The following is a 15,854-nucleotide window of genomic DNA, read 5'->3' on the forward strand; positions in this document are numbered from 1 at the left end:
TTGTGGGTTTTGGAGAAGATCAGGTGAGTTTCGGGTGGTTTTCGTGGGAATTTCTTAGTTTCTGTTGTTTTTTCTTCTGATTCAGTTCTTGTTTGGGGTGTTTTTGACGTGTTTTGGCGTCTCCGTTTTGTTTTAGTTGGGTTCTTGTTGGTCATCATGGTGAAAAAGTGTAAATTGTGGGTTTTGGAGAACATCGGGTAGGTTTAGGGGGACTTTTGAGATGGATCTATGGCTTTTGGGGTTTTCTTTTGTTTTTGGGTTTGATCCTGTTCTTTTTTGGGGTGTTTTTGATGTGTTTTGGTGTCTCCATTGGGTTTTGTTAGGTTCTCGTTGGTCGTAAAGGTAAAGGGGATTTGATTGTGGGTTTTGGAGAAGATCAGGTGAGTTTCGGGTGGTTTTCGTGGGAATTTCTTAGTTTTTGTTATTTTTTCTTCTGATTCAGTTCTTTTTTGGGTGTTTTTGACGTGTTTTTGGGTCTCCATTTGGTTTCGTTGGGTTTTCCGTGGTCATCGTGTTGTAAAAGTGTAAATTGTGGTTTTTGGAGAACATCAGGTAGGCTTAGGGGGACTTTAGGGATGCATTCATGGTATCTGGGGTTTTCTTCTGTTTTTTGGGTTGATCCTGTTCTTTTTGGGGTGTTTTTGATGTCTTTTGTAGTTTCCGTTGTGTTTTAGATGGGTTCATGTTGGTCATCATGGTGAAAAAGTGTAAATTGTGGGTTTTGGAGAACATCGGGTAGGTTTAGGGGGACTTTTGTGGTGGATCTATGGCTTTTGGGGTTTTCTTTCGTTTTTGGGTTTGATCCTGTTCTTGGTTGGGGTGTTTATATGTGTTTTAGTGTCTCCATTGGGTTTCGTTAGGTTCTCGCTGGTCGTTAAGGTAAAGGGGAGTGGTTTGTGGGTTTTGGAGAAGATCAGGTGAGTTTCGGGTGGTTTTCGTGGGAATTTCTTAGTTTCTGTTGTTTTTTCTTCTGATTCAGTTCTTGTTTGGGGTGTTTATGATGTGTTTTGGGGTCTCCGTTGTGTTTTGGTTGGGTTCTTGTTGGTCACCATGGTGAAAAAGTGTAAATTGTGGGTTTTGGAGAACATCAGGAAGGTTTACGGGGACTTTTGGGGTGGATCAATGGCTTTTGGGGTTTTCTTTCATTTTTCGGAGTGATCCTGTTCTTCTTTGGGGTGTTTTTGACGTGTTTTGGGGTCTCCATTGGGTTTTGTTGAGTTCTCGTTTTTCGTAAAGTAAATGGGTGTGGATTGTGGGTTTTGCAGAAGATCAGGTGAGTTTCGGGTGGTTTTCGTGGGAATTTCTTAATTTCTGTTGTTTTTTCTTCTGATTCAGTTCTTGTTTGGGGTGTTTTTGATGTGTTTTGGGGTCTCCATTGGGTTTCGTTGTGTTTTCCGTGGTCATCGGGTGGGAAATTGTAAATTGTGGGTTTTGGAGAACATCAGGTAGGCTTAGGGGGACTTTAGGGGTGGATTCATGGTATCTGGGGTTTTCTTCTTTTTTTGGGGTTGATCCTGTTCTTGTTTGGGATGTTTTTGACATGTTTTGGGGTCTCCGTTGGGTTTTGTTGAATTCTCGTTTTTCGTAATGTTAATGGGTTTGGATTGTGGGTTTTAGAGAAGATCAGGTGAGTTTCGGGTGGTTTTCGTGGGAATTTCTTAGTTTTTGTTGTTTTTTCTTCTGATTCAGTTCTTGTTTGGGGTGTTTTTGACGTGTTTTGGGGTCTCCTTTGGGTTTCATTGGGTTTTCCGTGGTCATCGTGTTGGAAAAGTGTAAATTGTGGGTTTAGGAGAAGTTCAGGTAGGCTTAGGGGGACTTTAGGGGTGGATTCATGGTATTTGGGGTTTTCTTCTTTTTTTTGGGTTGATCCTGTTCTTTTGGGGCTCTTTTTGACGTGTTTTGGGGTCTCCGTTGGGTTTTCGTTGGGTTCTCGTTAGTCGTAAATATAAATGGGAGTAGATTGTGGGTTTTGGAGAAGATCAGGTGAGTTTCGGGTGGTTTTCGTTGGAATTTCTTAGTTTCTGTTGTTTTTTCTTCTGATTCAGTTCTTGTTTGGGGTGTTTTTGACGTGTTTTGGCGTCTCCGTTGTGTTTTAGTTGGGTTCTTGTTGGTCATCATGGTGAAAAAGTGTGAATTGTGGGTTTTGGAGTACTTCAGGTAGGCTTAGGGGGACTTTAGGGATGGATTCATGGTATTTGGGGTTTCTTCTGTTTTTTGGGTTGATCCTGTTCTTTTTGGGGTGTTTTTGACGTGTTTTGTGGTCTCCGTTGGGTTTTAGATGGGTTCATGTTGGTCATCATGTTGAAAAAGTGTAAATTGTGGGTTTTGGAGAACATCGGGTAGGTTTAGGGGGACTTTTGGGGTGGATCTATGGCTTTTGGGGTTTTCTTTCGTTTTTGGGTTTGATCCTGTTCTTGTTTGGGGTGTTTCTGACGTGTTTTGGGGTCTCCGTTGGGTTTTCGTTGGGTTCTCGTTAGTCTTAAATATAAATGGGAGTGGCTTGTGGGTTTTGGAGAAGTTCAGGTGAGTTTCGGGTGGTTTTCGTGGGAATTTCTTAGTTTCTGTTGTTTTTTCTTCTGATTCAGTTCTTGTTTGGGGTGTTTTTGACGTGTTTTGGGGTCTCCGTTGTGTTTTAGTTGGGTTCTTGTTGGTCATCATGGTGAAAAAGTGTAAATTGTGGGTTTTGGAGAACATCGGGTAGGTTTAGGGGGACTTTTGAGATGGATCTATGGCTTTTGGGGTTTTCTTTTGTTTTTGGGTTTGATCCTGTTCTTTTTTGGGGTGTTTTTGATGTGTTTTGGTGTCTCCATTGGGTTTTGTTAGGTTCTCGTTGGTCGTAAAGGTAAAGGGGATTTGATTGTGGGTTTTGGAGAAGATCAGGTGAGTTTCGGGTGGTTTTCGTGGGAATTTCTTAGTTTTTGTTGTTTTTTTCTTCTGATTCAGTTCTTTTTTGGGTGTTTTTGACGTGTTTTTGGGTCTCCATTGGGTTTCGTTGGGTTTTCCGTGGTCATCGTGTTGTAAAAGTGTAAATTGTGGTTTTTGGAGAACATCAGGTAGGCTTAGGGGGACTTTAGGGATGCATTCATGGTATCTGGGGTTTTCTTCTGTTTTTTGGGTTGATCCTGTTCTTTTTGGGGTGTTTTTGATGTCTTTTGTAGTTTCCGTTGTGTTTTAGATGGGTTCATGTTGGTCATCATGGTGAAAAAGTGTAAATTGTGGGTTTTGGAGAACATCGGGTAGGTTTAGGGGGACTTTTGGGGTGGATCTATGGCTTTTGGGGTTTTCTTTCGTTTTTGGGTTTGATCCTGTTCTTGGTTGGGGTGTTTATATGTGTTTTAGTGTCTCCATTGGGTTTCGTTAGGTTCTCGCTGGTTGTTAAGGTAAAGGGGAGTGGATTGTGGGTTTTGGAGAATATCAGGTGAGTTTCGGATCGTTTTCGTGGGAATTTCTTAGTTTCTGTTGTTTTTTCTTCTGATTCAGTTCTTGTTTGGGGTGTTTATGACGTGTTTTGGGGTCTCCGTTGTGTTTTAGTTGGGTTCTTGTTGGTCACCATGGTGAAAAAGTGTAAATTGTGGGTTTTGGAGAACATCAGGAAGGTTTACGTGGACTTTTGGGGTGGATCAATGGCTTTTGGGGTTTTCTTTCCTTTTTGGGTTTGATCCTGTTCTTGTTTGGGGTGTTTTTGACGTGTTTTGGGGTCTCCATTGGGTTTTGTTGAGTTCTCGTTTTTCGTAAAGTAAATGGGTGTGGATTGTGGGTTTTGCAGAAGATCAGGTGAGTTTCGGGTGGTTTTTGTGGTATTTTCTTAGTTTTTGTTGTTTTTTCTTCTGATGCAGTTCTTGTTTGGGTGTTTTTGACGTGTTTTGGGGTCTCCATTGTGTTTCGTTGGGTTCATGTTGGTCATCGTGTTGGAAAAGTGTAAATTGTGGGTTTTAGAGAACTTCAGGTAGGCTTAGGGGGACTTTAGGGGTGGATTCATGGTATTTGGGGTTTTCTTCTGTTTTTTGGGTTGATCCTGTTCTTTTTGGGGCTCTTTTTCACGTGTTTTGTGGTCTCCGTTGGGTTTTAGATGGGTTCATGTTGGTCATCATGTTGAAAAAGTGTAAATTGTGGGTTTTGGAGAACATCGGGTAGGTTTAGGGGGACTTTTGGATTGGATCTATGGCTTTTGTGTTTTTCTTTCGTTGTTGGGCTTGATCCTCTTCTTGTTTGATATGATTTTGACGTGTTTTGAGGTCTCCGTTGGGTTTCGTTGGGTTCTCGTTGGTCGTAAAGGTAAAGGGGAGTTGATTGTGGGTTTTGGGGAAGATCAGGTGAGTTTCGGATCGTTTTCGTGGGAATTTCTTAGTTTCTGTTTTTTTTTTTTTCTTCTGATTCAGTTCTTGTTTGTGGTGTTTATGACGTGTTTTGGGGTCTCCGTTGTGTTTTAGTTGGGTTCTTGTTGGTCACCATGGTGAAAAATTGTAAATTGTGGTTTTTGGAGAACATCACGGAGGTTTAGGGTGCTTTTGGGGTGGATCTATGTTTTTTGGGGAATTTCTTTCATTTTTGGGGGTGATCCTGTTCTTATTGGGGCTCTTTTTTACGTGTTTTGGGGTCTCCGTTGTGTTTTAGTTGGGTTCTTTTTGTTCACCATGGTGAAAAAATGTAAATTGTGGGTTTTGGAGAACATCAGGAAGGTTTACTTGGACTTTTGGGGTGGATCTATGGCTTTTGGGGTTTTCTTTCGTTTTTGGGTTTGATCCTGTTCTTGTTTGGGGTGTTTATATGTGTTTTAGTGTCTCCATTGGGTTTCGTTATGTTCTCGCTGGTCGTTAAGGTAAAGGGGAGTGGATTGTGTGTTTTGGAGAATATCAGGTGAGTTTCGGGTGGTTTTCATGGGAATTTCTTAGTTTCTGTTTTTTTTTCTTCTGATTCAGTTCTTGTTTGGGGTGTTTATGATGTGTTTTGGGGTCTCCGTTGTGTTTTAGTTGGGTTCTTGTTGGTCACCATGGTGAAAAATTGTAAATTGTGGGTTTTGGAGAACATCAGGAAGGTTTACGGGGACTTTTGGGGTGGATCAATGGCTTTTGTGGTTTTCTTTCATTTTTCGGAGTGATCCTGTTCTTCTTTGGGGTGTTTTTGACGTGTTTTGGGGTCTCCGTTGGGTTTTGTTGAGTTCTCGTTTTTCGTAAAGTAAATGGGTGTGGATTGTGGGTTTTGCAGAAGATCAGGTGAGTTTCGGGTGGTTTTTGTGGTATTTTCTTAGTTTTTGTTGTTTTTTTTCTTCTGATTCAGTTCTTGTTTGGGGTGTTTTTGACGTGTTTTTGGGTCTCCATTGGGTTTCGTTGGGTTTTCCGTGGTCATCGGGTGGGAAATTGTAAATTGTGGGTTTTGGAGAAAATCAGGTAGGCTTAGGGGGACTTTAGGGGTGGATTCATGGTATTTGGGGTTTTCTTCTTTTTTTGGGGTTGATCCTGTTCTTGTTTGGGATGTTTTTGACATGTTTTGGGGTCTCCGTTGGGTTATGTTGAATTCTCGTTTTTCATAATGTTAATGGGTGTGGATTGTGGGTTTTGTAGAAGATCAGGTGAGTTTCGGGTGGTTTTCGTGGCAATTGCTTAGTTTTTGTTGTTTTTTCTTCTGATTGAGTTCTTGTTTGGGGTGTTTTTGACGTGTTTTGGGGTCTCCATTGTGTTTCATTGCGTTTTCCGTGGTCATCGTGTTGGAAAAGTGTAAATTGTGGGTTTTGGAGATCTTCAGGTAGGCTTAGGGGGACTTTAGTTGTGGATTCATGGTATTTGGGGTTTTCTTCTTCTTTTGGGGTTGATCCTGTTCTTTTGGGGCTCTTTTTGACGTGTTTTGGGGTCTCCGTTGGGTTTTCGTTGGGTTCTCGTTAGTCGTAAATATAAATGGGAGTAGATTGTGGGTTTTGGAGAAGATCAGGTGAGTTTCGGGTGGTTTTCGTGGGAATTTCTTAGTTTCTGTTGTTTTTTCTTCTGATTCAGTTCTTGTTTGGGGTGTTTTTGACGTGTTTTGGCGTCTCCGTTTTGTTTTAGTTGGGTTCTTGTTGGTCATCATGGTGAAAAAGTGTAAATTGTGGGTTTTGGAGAACATCGGGTAGGTTTAGGGGGACTTTTGGGGTGGATCTATGGCTTTTGGGGTTTTCTTTTGTTTTTGGGTTTGATCCTGTTCTTTTTTGGGGTGTTTTTGATGTGTTTTGGTGTCTCCATTGGGTTTTGTTAGGTTCTCGTTGGTCGTAAAGGTAAAGGGGATTTGATTGTGGGTTTTGGAGAAGATCAGGTGAGTTTCGGGTGGTTTTCGTGGGAATTTCTTAGTTTTTGTTGTTTTTTTCTTCTGATTCAGTTCTTTTTTGGGTGTTTTTGACGTGTTTTGGGGTCTCCATTTGGTTTCGTTGGGTTTTCTGTGGTCATCGTGTTGGAAAAGTGTAAATTGTGGTTTTTGGAGAACTTCAGGTAGGTTTAGGCTGCTTTTGGCGTGGATCTATGGTTTTTGGGGAATTTCTTTCGTTTTGGTGGTGATCCTGTTCTTTTGGGGGCTATTTTTGACGTCGTTTTGGGTCTCCGTTTGGTATTAGTTGGGTTCATGTTGGTCGTCATGGTGAAAAAGTGTAAATTGTGGGTTTTGGAGAACATCTGGTAGGTTTAGGGGGACTTTTGGGGTGTATCTATGGCTTTTGGGGTTTTCTTTCGTTTTTTCGGAGTGATCCTGTTCTTGTTTGGGGTGTTTCTGACATGTTTTGGGGTCTCCGTTGGGTTTTCGTTGGGTTCTCGTTAGTCATAAATATAATTGGGAGTGGATTGTGGGTTTTGGAGAAGATCAGGTGAGTTTCGGGTGGTTTTCGTGGGAATTTCTTAGTTTTTGTTGTTTTTTCTTCTGATTCAGTTCTTTTTTGGGTGTTTTTGACGTGTTTTGGGGTCTCCATTGGGTTTCGTTGGGTTTTCCGTGGTCATCGTGTTGGAAAAGTGTAAATTGTGGGTTTTGGAGTACTTCAGGTAGGCTTAGGGGGACTTTAGGGATGGATTCATGGTATTTGGGGTTTTCTTCTGTTTTTTGGGTTGATCCTGTTCTTTTGGGGGCTCTTTTTGACGTGTTTTGTGGTCTCCGTTGTGTTTTAGATGGGTTCTTGTTGTTCACCATGGTGAAAAAGTGTAAATTGTGGGTTTTGGAGAACATCAGGAAGGTTTACGGGGACTTTTGGGGTGGATCTATGGCTTTTGGGGTTTTCTTTCGTTTTTGGGTTTGATCCTGTTCTTTTTTGGGATATTTCTGACGTGTTTTGACGTCTCCGTTGGGTTTTCCTTTGGTTCTCGTTAGTTGTAAATATAAATGGGATTGGATTGTGGGTTTTGGAGAATATCAGGTGAGTTTCGGGTGGTTTTCGTGGAAATTTCGTAGTTTCTGTTGTTTTTTCTTCTGATTCAGTTCTTGTTTGGGGTGTTTTTGACGTGTTTTTGGGTCTCCATTGGGTTTCGTTGGGTTTTCCGTGGTCATCGTGTTGGAAAAGTGTAAATTGTGGGTTTTGGAGTACTTCAGGTAGGCTTAGGGGGACTTTAGGAATGCATTCATGGTATCTGGGGTTTTCTTCTGTTTTTTGGGTTGATCCTGTTCTTTTTGGGGTGTTTTTGATGTCTTTTGTGGTCTCCGTTGTGTTTTAGATGGGTTCATGTAGGTCATCATGGTGAAAAAGTGGAAATTGTGGGTTTTGGAGAACATCGGGTAGGTTTAGGGGGACTTTTGGGGTGGATCTATGGCTTTTGGGGTTTTCTTTCGTTTTTGGGTTTGATCCTGTTCTTGGTTGGGGTGTTTATATGTGTTTTAGTGTCTCCATTGGGTTTCATTAGGTTCTCGCTGGTCGTTAAGGTAAAGGGGAGTGGATTGTGGGTTTTGGAGAATATCAGGTGAGTTTCGGGTGGTTTTCGTGGGAATTTCTTAGTTTCTGTTGTTTTTTCTTCTGATTCAGTTCTTGTTTGGGGTGTTTATGATGTGTTTTGGGGTCTCCGTTGTGTTTTAGTTGGGTTTTCCGTGGTCATCGTGTTGGAAAAGTGTAAATTGTGGGTTTTGGAGTACTTCAGGTAGGCTTAGGGGGACTTTAGGAATGCATTCATGGTATCTGGGGTTTTCTTCTGTTTTTTGGGTTGATCCTGTTCTTTTTGGGGTGTTTTTGATGTCTTTTGTGGTCTCCGTTGTGTTTTAGATGGGTTCATGTAGGTCATCATGGTGAAAAAGTGTAAATTTTGGGTTTTGGAGAACATCGGGTAGGTTTAGGGGGACTTTTGGGGTGGATCTATGGCTTTTGGGGTTTTCTTTCGTTTTTGGGTTTGATCCTGTTCTTGGTTGGGGTGTTTATATGTGTTTTAGTGTCTCCATTGGGTTTCGTTAGGTTCTCGCTGGTCGTTAAGGTAAAGGGGAGTGGATTGTGGGTTTTGGAGAATATCAGGTGAGTTTCGGATCGTTTTCGTGGGAATTTCTTAGTTTCTGTTGTTTTTTCTTCTGATTCAGTTCTTGTTTGGGGTGTTTATGACGTGTTTTGGGGTCTCCGTTGTGTTTTAGTTGGGTTCTTGTTGGTCACCATGGTGAAAAATTGTAAATTGTGGGTTTTGGAGAACATCAGGAAGGTTTACGTGGACTTTTGGGGTGGATCAATGGCTTTTGGGGTTTTCTTTCGTTTTTGGGTTTGATCCTGTTCTTGTTTGGGGTGTTTTTGACGTGTTTTGGGGTCTCCATTGGGTTTTGTTGAGTTCTCGTTTTTCGTAAAGTAAATGGGTGTGGATTGTGGGTTTTGCAGAAGATCAGGTGAGTTTCGGGTGGTTTTTGTGGTATTTTCTTAGTTTTTGTTGTTTTTTCTTCTGATGCAGTTCTTGTTTGGGTGTTTTTGACGTGTTTTGGGGTCTCCATTGGGTTTCGTTGGGTTCATGTTGGTCATCGTGTTGGAAAAGTGTAAATTGTGGGTTTTAGAGAACTTCAGGTAGGCTTAGGGGGACTTTAGGGGTGGATTCATGGTATTTGGGGTTTTCTTCTGTTTTTTGGGTTGATCCTGTTCTTTTTGGGGCTCTTTTTCACGTGTTTTGTGGTCTCCGTTGGGTTTTAGATGGGTTCATGTTGGTCATCATGTTGAAAAAGTGTAAATTGTGGGTTTTGGAGAACATCGGGTAGGTTTAGGGGGACTTTTGGATTGGATCTATGGCTTTTGTGTTTTTCTTTCGTTGTTGGGCTTGATCCTCTTCTTGTTTGATATGATTTTGACGTGTTTTGAGGTCTCCGTTGGGTTTCGTTGGGTTCTCGTTGGTCGTAAAGGTAAAGGGGAGTTGATTGTGGGTTTTGGGGAAGATCAGGTGAGTTTCGGATCGTTTTCGTGGGAATTTCTTAGTTTCTGTTTTTTTTTTTTTCTTCTGATTCAGTTCTTGTTTGGGGTGTTTATGACGTATTTTGGGGTCTCCGTTGTGTTTTAGTTGGGTTCTTGTTGGTCACCATGGTGAAAAATTGTAAATTGTGGTTTTTGGAGAACATCACGGAGGTTTAGGGTGCTTTTGGGGTGGATCTATGTTTTTTGGGGAATTTCTTTCATTTTTGGGGGTGATCCTGTTCTTATTGGGGCTCTTTTTTACGTGTTTTGGGGTCTCCGTTGTGTTTTAGTTGGGTTCTTTTTGTTCACCATGGTGAAAAAATGTAAATTGTGGGTTTTGGAGAACATCAGGAAGGTTTACTTGGACTTTTGGGGTGGATCTATGGCTTTTGGGGTTTTCTTTCGTTTTTGGGTTTGATCCTGTTCTTGTTTGGGGTGTTTATATGTGTTTTAGTGTCTCCATTGGGTTTCGTTATGTTCTCGCTGGTCGTTAAGGTAAAGGGGAGTGGATTGTGTGTTTTGGAGAATATCAGGTGAGTTTCGGGTGGTTTTCATGGGAATTTCTTAGTTTCTGTTTTTTTTTCTTCTGATTCAGTTCTTGTTTGGGGTGTTTATGATGTGTTTTGGGGTCTCCGTTGTGTTTTAGTTGGGTTCTTGTTGGTCACCATGGTGAAAAAGTGTAAATTGTGGGTTTTGGAGAACATCAGGAAGGTTTACGGGGACTTTTGGGGTGGATCAATGGCTTTTGTGGTTTTCTTTCATTTTTCGGAGTGATCCTGTTCTTCTTTGGGGTGTTTTTGACGTGTTTTGGGGTCTCCGTTGGGTTTTGTTGAGTTCTCGTTTTTCGTAAAGTAAATGGGTGTGGATTGTGGGTTTTGCAGAAGATCAGGTGAGTTTCGGGTGGTTTTTGTGGTATTTTCTTAGTTTTTGTTGTTTTTTTTCTTCTGATTCAGTTCTTGTTTGGGGTGTTTTTGACGTGTTTTTGGGTCTCCATTGGGTTTCGTTGGGTTTTCCGTGGTCATCGGGTGGGAAATTGTAAATTGTGGGTTTTGGAGAAAATCAGGTAGGCTTAGGGGGACTTTAGGGGTGGATTCATGGTATTTGGGGTTTTCTTCTTTTTTTGGGGTTGATCCTGTTCTTGTTTGGGATGTTTTTGACATGTTTTGGGGTCTCCGTTGGGTTATGTTGAATTCTCGTTTTTCATAATGTTAATGGGTGTGGATTGTGGGTTTTGTAGAAGATCAGGTGAGTTTCGGGTGGTTTTCGTGGCAATTGCTTAGTTTTTGTTGTTTTTTCTTCTGATTGAGTTCTTGTTTGGGGTGTTTTTGACGTGTTTTGGGGTCTCCATTGTGTTTCATTGCGTTTTCCGTGGTCATCGTGTTGGAAAAGTGTAAATTGTGGGTTTTGGAGATCTTCAGGTAGGCTTAGGGGGACTTTAGGGGTGGATTCATGGTATTTGGGGTTTTCTTCTTCTTTTGGGGTTGATCCTGTTCTTTTGGGGCTCTTTTTGACGTGTTTTGGGGTCTCCGTTGGGTTTTCGTTGGGTTCTCGTTAGTCGTAAATATAAATGGGAGTAGATTGTGGGTTTTGGAGAAGATCAGGTGAGTTTCGGGTGGTTTTCGTGGGAATTTCTTAGTTTCTGTTGTTTTTTCTTCTGATTCAGTTCTTGTTTGGGGTGTTTTTGACGTGTTTTGGCGTCTCCGTTTTGTTTTAGTTGGGTTCTTGTTGGTCATCATGGTGAAAAAGTGTAAATTGTGGGTTTTGGAGAACATCGGGTAGGTTTAGGGGGACTTTTGAGATGGATCTATGGCTTTTGGGGTTTTCTTTTGTTTTTGGGTTTGATCCTGTTCTTTTTTGGGGTGTTTTTGATGTGTTTTGGTGTCTCCATTGGGTTTTGTTAGGTTCTCGTTGGTCGTAAAGGTAAAGGGGATTTGATTGTGGGTTTTGGAGAAGATCAGGTGAGTTTCGGGTGGTTTTCGTGGGAATTTCTTAGTTTTTGTTGTTTTTTTCTTCTGATTCAGTTCTTTTTTGGGTGTTTTTGACGTGTTTTGGGGTCTCCATTTGGTTTCGTTGGGTTTTCTGTGGTCATCGTGTTGGAAAAGTGTAAATTGTGGTTTTTGGAGAACTTCAGGTAGGTTTAGGCTGCTTTTGGCGTGGATCTATGGTTTTTGGGGAATTTCTTTCGTTTTGGTGGTGATCCTGTTCTTTTGGGGGCTATTTTTGACGTCGTTTTGGGTCTCCGTTTGGTATTAGTTGGGTTCATGTTGGTCGTCATGGTGAAAAAGTGTAAATTGTGGGTTTTGGAGAACATCTGGTAGGTTTAGGGGGACTTTTGGGGTGTATCTATGGCTTTTGGGGTTTTCTTTCGTTTTTTCGGAGTGATCCTGTTCTTGTTTGGGGTGTTTCTGACATGTTTTGGGGTCTCCGTTGGGTTTTCGTTGGGTTCTCGTTAGTCATAAATATAATTGGGAGTGGATTGTGGGTTTTGGAGAAGATCAGGTGAGTTTCGGGTGGTTTTCGTGGGAATTTCTTAGTTTTTGTTGTTTTTTCTTCTGATTCAGTTCTTTTTTGGGTGTTTTTGACGTGTTTTGGGGTCTCCATTGGGTTACGTTGGGTTTTCCGTGGTCATCGTGTTGGAAAAGTGTAAATTGTGGGTTTTGGAGTACTTCAGGTAGGCTTAGGGGGACTTTAGGGATGGATTCATGGTATTTGGGGTTTTCTTCTGTTTTTTGGGTTGATCCTGTTCTTTTGGGGGCTCTTTTTGACGTGTTTTGTGGTCTCCGTTGTGTTTTAGATGGGTTCTTGTTGTTCACCATGGTGAAAAAGTGTAAATTGTGGGTTTTGGAGAACATCAGGAAGGTTTACGGGGACTTTTGGGGTGGATCTATGGCTTTTGGGGTTTTCTTTCGTTTTTGGGTTTGATCCTGTTCTTTTTTGGGATATTTCTGACGTGTTTTGACGTCTCCGTTGGGTTTTCCTTTGGTTCTCGTTAGTTGTAAATATAAATGGGATTGGATTGTGGGTTTTGGAGAATATCAGGTGAGTTTCGGGTGGTTTTCGTGGAAATTTCGTAGTTTCTGTTGTTTTTTCTTCTGATTCAGTTCTTGTTTGGGGTGTTTTTGACGTGTTTTTGGGTCTCCATTGGGTTTCGTTGGGTTTTCCGTGGTCATCGTGTTGGAAAAGTGTAAATTGTGGGTTTTGGAGTACTTCAGGTAGGCTTAGGGGGACTTTAGGAATGCATTCATGGTATCTGGGGTTTTCTTCTGTTTTTTGGGTTGATCCTGTTCTTTTTGGGGTGTTTTTGATGTCTTTTGTGGTCTCCGTTGTGTTTTAGATGGGTTCATGTAGGTCATCATGGTGAAAAAGTGTAAATTTTGGGTTTTGGAGAACATCGGGTAGGTTTAGGGGGACTTTTGGGGTGGATCTATGGCTTTTGGGGTTTTCTTTCGTTTTTGGGTTTGATCCTGTTCTTGGTTGGGGTGTTTATATGTGTTTTAGTGTCTCCATTGGGTTTCATTAGGTTCTCGCTGGTCGTTAAGGTAAAGGGGAGTGGATTGTGGGTTTTGGAGAATATCAGGTGAGTTTCGGGTGGTTTTCGTGGGAATTTCTTAGTTTCTGTTGTTTTTTCTTCTGATTCAGTTCTTGTTTGGGGTGTTTATGATGTGTTTTGGGGTCTCCGTTGTGTTTTAGTTGGGTTCTTGTTGGTCACCATGGTGAAAAAGTGTAAATTGTGGGTTTTGGAGAACATCAGGAAGGTTTACGGGGACTTTTGGGGTGGATCTATGGCTTTTGGGGTTTTCTTTCATTTTTCGGAGTGATCCTGTTCTTCTTTGGGGTGTTTTTGACGTGTTTTGGGGTCTCCATTGGGTTTTGTTGAGTTCTCGTTTTTTGTAAAGTAAATGGGTGTGGATTGTGGGTTTTGCAGAAGATCAGGTGAGTTTCGGGTGGTTTTTGTGGTATTTTCTTAGTTTTTGTTGTTTTTTCTTCTGATGCAGTTCTTGTTTGGGTGTTTTTGACGTGTTTTGGGGTCTCCATTGGGTTTCGTTGGGTTCATGTTGGTCATCGTGTTGGAAAAGTGTAAATTGTGGGTTTTAGAGAACTTCAGGTAGGCTTAGGGGGACTTTAGGGATGGATTCACGGTATTTGGGGTTTTCTTCTGTTTTTTGGGTTTATCCTGTTCTTTTTGGGGCTCTTTTTGACGTGTTTTGTGGTCTCCGTTGGGTTTTAGATGGGTTCATGTTGGTCATCATGTTGAAAAAGTGTAAATTGTGGGTTTTGGAGAACATCGGGTAGGTTTAGGGGGACTTTTGGATTGGATCTATGGCTTTTGTGTTTTTCTTTCGTTGTTGGGCTTGATCCTCTTCTTGTTTGATATGATTTTGACGTGTTTTGAGGTCTCCGTTGGGTTTCGTTGGGTTCTCGTTGGTCGTAAAGGTAAAGGGGAGTTGATTGTGGGTTTTGGGGAAGATCAGGTGAGTTTCGGATCGTTTTCGTGGGAATTTCTTAGTTTCTGTTTTTTTTTTTTTCTTCTGATTCAGTTCTTGTTTGGGGTGTTTATGACGTATTTTGGGGTCTCCGTTGTGTTTTAGTTGGGTTCTTGTTGGTCACCATGGTGAAAAATTGTAAATTGTGGTTTTTGGAGAACATCACGGAGGTTTAGGGTGCTTTTAGGGTGGATCTATGGTTTTTGGGGAATTTCTGTCAGTTTTGGGGGTGATCCTGTTCTTTTTGGGGCTCTTTTTGACGTGTTTTGGGGTCTCCATTTGGTTTCGTTGGGTTTTCTGTGGTCATCGTGTTGGAAAAGTGTAAATTGTGGTTTTTGGAGAACTTCAGGTAGGTTTAGGCTGCTTTTGGCGTGGATCTATGGTTTTTGGGGAATTTCTTTCGTTTTGGTGGTGATCCTGTTCTTTTGGGGGCTATTTTTGACGTCGTTTTGGGTCTCCGTTTGGTATTAGTTGGGTTCATGTTGGTCGTCATGGTGAAAAAGTGTAAATTGTGGGTTTTGGAGAACATCGGGTAGGTTTAGGGGGACTTTTGGGGTGTATCTATGGCTTTTGGGGTTTTCTTTCTTTTTTTCGGAGTGATCCTGTTCTTGTTTGGGGTGTTTCTGACGTGTTTTGGGGTCTCCGTTGGGTTTTCGTTGGGTTCTCGTTAGTCATAAATATAATTGGGAGTGGATTGTGGTTTTTGGAGAAGATCAGGTGAGTTTCGGGTGGTTTTCGTGGGAATTTCTTAGTTTTTGTTGTTTTTTCTTCTGATTCAGTTCTTGTTTGGGGTGTTTTTGACGTGTTTTGGGGTCTCCATTGGGTTTCGTTGGGTTTTCCGTGGTCATAGTGTTGGAAAAGTGTAAATTGTGGGTTTTGGAGAACTTCAGGTAGGCATAGGGGGACTTTAGGAGTGGATTCATGGTATCTGGGGTTTTCTTCTGTTTTTTGGGTTGATCCTGTTCTTTTTGGGGCTCTTTTTGACGTGTTTTGTGGTCTCCGTTGTGTTTTAGTTGGGTTCTTGTTGGTCACCATGGTGAAAAAGTGTAAATTGTGGGTTTTGGAGAACATCGGGTAGGTTTAGGGGGACTTTTGGGGTGGATCTATGGCTTTTGGGGTTTTCTTTCGTTTTTGGGTTTGATCCTGTTCTTGTTTGGGGTGTTTCTGACGTGTTTTGGGGTCTCCGTTGGGTTTTCGTTGGGTTCTCGTTAGTCGTAAATATAAATGGGAGTGGATTGTGGGTTTTGGAGAAGATCAGGTGAGTTTCGGATCGTTTTCGTGGGAATTTCTTAGTTTTTGTTGTTTTTTCTTCTGATTCAGTTCTTATTTGGGGTGTTTATGATGTGTTTTGGGGTCTCCGTTTTGTTTTAGTTGGGTTCTTGTTGGTCAGCATGGTGAAAAAGTGTAAATTGTGGGTTTTGGAGAACATCAGGAAGGTTTACGGGGACTTTTGGGGTGGATCTATGGCTTTTGGTTTTTTCTTTCATTTTTTCGGAGTGATCCTGTTCTTGTTTGGGATGTTTTTGACATGTTTTGGGGTCTCCGTTGGGTTTTGTTGAGTTCTCGATTTTCGTAAACTAAATGGGTGTGGATTGTGGGTTTTGGAGAAGATCAGGTGAGTTTCGGGTGGTTTTCGTGGGAATTTCTTAGTTTTTGTTGTTTTTTCTTCTGATTCATTTCTTGTTTGGGGTGTTTTTGACGTGTTTTGGGGTCTCCATTGGGTTTCGTTGGGTTTTCCGTGGTCATCGTGTTGGAAAAGTGTAAATTGTGGGTTTTGGAGAACTTCAGGTAGGCTTAGGGGGACTTTAGGGGTGGATTCATGGTATCTGGGGTTTTCTTCTTTATTTTGGGTTGATCCTGTTCTTTTTGGGGCTCTTTTTACGTGTTTTGGGGTCTCCGTTGTGTTTTAGTTGGGTTCCTGTTTGTCACCATGGTGAAAAAGTGTAAATTGTGGGTTTTGGAGAACATCGGGTAGGTTTAGGGGGACTTTTGGGGTGGATCTATGGCTTTTGGGGTTTTCTTTC

Source organism: Anas platyrhynchos, chromosome 33 (genome assembly GCF_047663525.1).
Source record: "Anas platyrhynchos isolate ZD024472 breed Pekin duck chromosome 33, IASCAAS_PekinDuck_T2T, whole genome shotgun sequence".
Classification (NCBI taxonomy): domain Eukaryota; kingdom Metazoa; phylum Chordata; class Aves; order Anseriformes; family Anatidae; genus Anas; species Anas platyrhynchos.